Below are 6000 nucleotides of genomic sequence, written 5' to 3'. Positions count from 1 at the left end.
AATGAGAAAGGGTGGATCTGGCCCTTTTCTTTCCCCTCACATCCCCTCTCCATCTCCCCTCTTGCATGCCACTCTTCTCCTGCCATCATTCCTCCTCCCCCAACATCTCTTTCTCCTGCCAATCCCCTCCTCAGGGAGAGTGCCCTTGGCGAACAGCCAGACCCCATGCCTGGTAGTGCAGAGGGCTTTCAGGTAGGGTGCCCTGGCTCAGCCTTAGGTCTGGAAGCCGTGACTAATTAGAGATGGGCCCTGACCAGCCCTTGTTGGAGGATAGCATCTCCCTGTGTTTGCTAAACACACTGAGCTCAGCACTCAAGAGAAGCAGGATGGAGTGTCCCTGCTGGGCAGTGTCTGGAGCGAAACCCCCTTCACTGTGCCAGCTCCGTTGGCAGGGTTGGAATGTGTGAGGCTGACAAACGATGGGAAATGCCTCCCACCAGCCCAGGGATACACACTGGGAAGGGCTAAAGTAGGAACTGACCCGCACTGTCCCTCAGAAATTGGACCAGACCTTCTGTGAGGGCTGGAAAAGTTCAGCTCCCCTCTCTATTCCACAGCCACTGCTCTCCCTGGGTCTGGCGGGGCTCAAATCTCACTAGAGAGCCTGTTCCTCCCACAGACGGGCCTGAGACCCAACTACAGGATCAGTACTTCACTCTCCAGCCTGAGGAGGATGGAAAGGGCGCGTGACCAGATGTGAAGGAGTTCAGTCAAACAGGGGGCTGGACCCAACATGCCGCTCTGGATCCAGACTTTGATTTCAGTCCCTCCTAAAATGTCTGAGGGTGACTGGACTGGGAGGAGGCTTTAGGGTAATTGCAGTTTTGCCTATTATACAGGTTCAGAGACAGTTCTGCATCCAAACTTCTTGGGCACTGAGCCAATTCATGCTCTTTAGGGGGCTCACCCAGGACCCATTGGAAGCCATTACCTGGACCCCTGCTTTTGCCAGTTACTCCTCTTCTTGTCTCAGCTTGGCCTCCCCATAAGGGCAGCAAGATTAGGAAGTCCCATGCTGTTGCTGGGAGGATCCTGGGAATGGAGTTTGCTTGAGCAGCACCTGGACGACCTCTATTTGCCATCACTGCTAAACTAGTGGTCCATGACTGACTGCGGCAGCTCCCCGGAGAGACAGAGAGTTTCTCACCTGTCTGCAATGCACTGTAGCTGCCAGCCAGACTTGCAAAGAATAAAAACTTCAAGGGGTCACGAATGCAGCTCAAAAAGTGCACAACTTGCAGAAGCAGCGAGGGTGGGTGTTGATTGGGGCTGGACCCCGCCTCTTACAGGCAAATTCTTTGCCATCCCAAAACACCTCTGCTCCAGTTTACACTGAATGGTGGAAAAAAGACACCTTTGAACTGTCTGTGGAGATCATGGGAGAGAGAGAAAGTGTGTGTGAGAAAGAGGCACCTCATAAACTAGACAGATGGAAACATTGTCCCCAAAAGCACCACAACTTTGGGAGAAGCACAGAAAGTGTGAGCGGAGGACACAGCTTAGCCAGTCCAAAGTGTGGCTGGAGATCCTAAGATTGGAGCCTGCCCATTCCCTTCATCATTCATCTTAGCAGCTGATTTCGTCACTTCCCAAGAACCTGGAAGTCCCCCGTTCCACACACCATATGTCTCCACTGCCGTGTTAACCTGGTTCTTACCTGGGTGTTGCCCCAACCCCCCTCCTATCCACACCCAAAACCCACTTATCCTGGTTTGGCGGTGTTTTCAACCCAGGCTAGCTGACCCGGATGGGGCTATAGGCTAGAGCTTGGGTGCTGGGCAAGGATCACTCGGAGACTCAGATCTCCACTGAAATAGAAGAGTCTTCCCTTGACAAAGCTGCCCGTTCCTCTCTGCACTGCTTGCACTCACCCAGGCTTAATTAAAAGTACATCCTGTTCCAAGGCAAGCCATTGTAATTGGTGGATGGACACCCCGTCGTGGAGAGGGATTACAGTAGGCACTAGGTCACGTTTGAGTTCAGAGCCATGTGAAAGCCGCTTACCAAGGGCAGGGACCCATTGCAACATTAAAAAATACAACCCCAGGAATGCCAGAGGCAATGAGGGAGCAGGGCTGCCAGTGGGGGATGCTGGCAAAGCCTGCTGGACAAAAGAAGGTCTGCAGAGCCCAGTTAGCCTGCAGATCAGGCTGGCAGATGTGCACCAGCTGGCTCCCTAGTGTGAGTTCTGCATTGACAGGGCTCAGAGCGTTCTCATCTGAGAATCTCAAAGCACTGCACAGAGGTTGGACGCTTGTGTTATCAAACCCGTTTGATGGATGGGGACACTGCCCCAGAGAGGCAAAGGCTCCGCCTTTGCTGGTTTTGGGTGCCTCCATTTCTGGGAGCCCAACATGGGTCTGATCAACTACAACCGAAGTCAGTTCCCAAGGCTGACTCACCTAACGTCTCGTTACGGATTCTGGGTATCTCATCTCAAAAGGCATTCCCCTAAGCAACACTCACTTGTCCCCACTGCAGTAGCTGCCTCTCATCCCTATCCCAGTCATTGTCTAGCCCCCGCGCCCTGGGGCAGACTGCAGTATCTGCTTACTCATCACTGGCAAGGTTGGGTTTGATCCTGCTGCCTTGGCCTACACCTGGGCTGCCCTCTGCAACCCCCAGGCCTTATGCTAGGCCGCAGCCTGGGGCTTTCCAGGCTAGAGCGCCTCCATTTTCTATCCTGATTTTACAGAGATGATTTTTACTTTTCTTTTTTTAATTAAAAGCTTTCTTTTTAAGAACCTGATTGATTTTTCCTTGTTTTAAGATCCAAGGGGATTGGATCTGGACTCACTAGGGATTGGTGGGGGGAAAGCAGGAAGGATGGTTAATTTCTCCTTGTTTTAAGATCCAAGGGATTTGGATCTGTGTTCACCAGGAAATTGGTGAAGTCCCTCAAGGAAACCCAGGGAGGGGAAAGTTTTGGGGGGACAGAGAGTGCTCCAGACACTGGAATTCTGGATGGTGGCAGCGTACCAGATCTAAGCTAATAATTAAGCTTAGAAGTGTCCATGCAGGTCCCCACATCTGTACCCTAAAGTTCAGAGTGTGGAAGGAACCTTGACAGGGAGACTGTTGAGCTCCTGGCTCCCAGCCTCTTTATACAGGCCAGCTGTGGCTTGATGGGGCATGGCCCAGCTGCAGCCACTTCCCAATCAGCCCAGTTTAGCAGTTCCCAGCCACAACCTTTCCCCAGGGCTGTTTTAAGCCCTTCAGGGCAGGAGCAGGGTAACCACCCTGCTACACAGCCATTCCATACCCCTAATCAGTTTTGTTGCCCTTTTCTGAACCTTTACCAGTTCCAATATATCTTTTTTAAGATGGGACGACCACACCTGCATGTAGTATTCAAGATGTGGGTGTACCATGAGTTTATATAGAAGCAATATGATATTTTCTGTCCTATTATCTATCCCTTTCTTTCTTACTCTCACAGGATATGGAAAACTTCTAGACTCCATCTCCAGCCTAACTCCATGTCGACCATTCAACATCTCTGATGTAAATAATCTGCAGACTAGCAGAGCCACAAGGGCACCAGGCTAGTGTGGGATGGAGAGAAAAGTGGGTGCAAAATGAGAGACGTCCTTGCATAAAACAGAGTGCAGAGAGGTGGCTCTGCCTCTGTCGGCTACCAGGCGCCTAGCTGTCCTAGAAACCCCTTGCCCTGACATATAAAACATATTCTCCAAAGATGCCTGATTCATCCTACAAAGAATACATAATATTAGCCTATTTTCAGTATTTAGGCCAATTATTGAAGCACAATATTTACAATGAAAGGGAGAAAGTCTGTGTGCCTAGCGCCGGCTGAAATACCAACTGCCTCCATTTCAACAATGGCCAAAAAAAGTCTAAACAAAACCTGTCTCCTGCCCTGCTCACTGTGAATTGGAATGCCCAGGGTTCACTCTGCGAAAATGTATTTCTGAGATTACTTTGCCTGTGGGACTTGAGAGAAAACCAACACTCCCACTCAGCTTGACCCAGTTCAGCAAAATAAGGACAATAGCAAGAAGCATGTGGGATTTCAACAGCACCCTGGAAAATAACAGAGCCCCATTATCAAGTCCCTGCCGCCTAGATCTAGACAAACATGACTTTGTACAGTGCCGTTGCCTGAAAAAAACACGATGTGAAAGCAGAGGGAATTCACACTGGGCAAAAAGTCGTTTTATGGTATCATAAATCCAACTTCATTTCCAGGTTGGTTTCATTAGAAGGGTTTACTGGATCCAGGCTGCTGTGAATACACCAGTTTGCATTACATTGTGGGTTACTGAGAAGCAATGTAGTTTAGTGGAATGAATGTGTTCCTGGGAGCCAGGAATGCCTGAGTTACAAATCTGGTTTTGCAACTGATTGGGGCCCCAATCTTGCAATGGGAGGCATGCCCCAAACTTCTCTGGTTCCACCTCCCAGCTTCTGTGTCAAAACCAGCGTTGCTTTGAAAGTCCCACACCTGGGTGCATGCAGCCTGGAAGATCAATCTCCACTCCAGGTCAAAAGCATTCGACTGGGCCTCATTGTGTCCTGAGCCCATTCAATCAGGCGTGCCAGGCTCGTTTACACAAATAGCAGTAGCCGGCAGTACTCCATCTGTACATGCCCCACCGGGACTGGAAACACTCAGCAAGGTGTCAAAGTGAAGCCAACGCTGGCCCATTCATTTGCTCCATCTGCTGTCTCCTCCCATTTGGGAGAACTTCCCCAAAACTTAAAAACTACCCAGTAAAGTTGTGCCATTGTAACTGCAATGGGCCCATGCTGATCCCTGGCAGGAACATCAGGGTTGGTTATGGAGAGAGGATGGAGACTCTAGAAGAGACAAGAATAAGAAAAGCTCATTCAAGTCACGGCAAATCCTAGCTTGACCCTGCTATCGCCTCTGCTGGGACACGGTGGATGACCCGGGCAGCAAAGCTCCACCCTTGCTGTTCAAAGGAAACCTTGCCCGCCACGCTCTGTGTTGGGGGACACGCCCAGGGGCATATTCAGACAGAGGCTTTTGTGCAAAGCCGTTTGGTTTGCCAAACAAAAGGCCCATAAATAACAAGGAGGAGGACAGTGTCCAGGACAGTGTTGATTTTGCTCAGTTCCAGTTCTGACCAGCCTGGTACTCCCTGCCCTGCAATTACCTTTCACCGAGAGAAGGGACTGTCGCCAGCATTCCTCCTCACTCGGCAGCCACTAGTGAGAATACACAGCAACCACCAGGCTAGGCCCCAGCTGGTCGACTCAGTTCTAGGAATACACCTGGGCTAGGGCCACCACACGCCTTTGCAGCAGTGGATCTTATGGGAGGAAAGTCAGAGCAGGAGGAGACTTGAGCAAATGCCGGTGAAGCATGGGCTGGCATCTGCCTCACTGACAGAGTGCAGAGAGGCCAAACCCAATGGGTGGATCATGGAAACATTGGAACAAACCTTCAGGCATCAAGCCATTCCAAGATGGCCCTGTGCAATGTGTCAGGTCTTGGAGCTCCAAAAGCCCAGGCTACCACCAACTCAGCGGAAAAGAAATGTATTGCTGGATGAGTCGTTGCCTATGAAACACAGGTGAGCAGTTATGTGCCCATCCAGTCGAAGGTAGCACGCACCCACATCCATCAGCACATTATGATGCACTCCCACCGTGCATAAAGTGCAATCAGAACAGTTCTCACAGGTACATGTTGGGGGCGATGATACAGAATCTGCCACAAGTGCTGTGTGCATTCTTCATGCAGAGAAGGAAGCCCCAGGTCTGAGTATTTGGGATTACACAGGGTTCTCTATTACAGTCACCTAATGGCTGCTGTTTGACTGGGGCACGTTTTACACATCCTTGGATCAATTAGTTCTCAATTAAAGACTGATTTTGCCAAATGAGAATAACGGGTCAAATCCATTCCTGGAGTAAGCCAATGGGAGTTACATCGGGGTGAATTTGCCCCCACAATAGCACTACTTTGCACTGCTGTAGAAAATTTCTTCTGAGACTTCCAAAGTTCACACA

This window comes from Chelonoidis abingdonii, chromosome 9 (assembly GCF_003597395.2).
Source record: "Chelonoidis abingdonii isolate Lonesome George chromosome 9, CheloAbing_2.0, whole genome shotgun sequence".
Classification (NCBI taxonomy): Eukaryota; Metazoa; Chordata; order Testudines; family Testudinidae; genus Chelonoidis; species Chelonoidis abingdonii.
Note: the sequence above shows the minus strand (reverse complement) of the source record.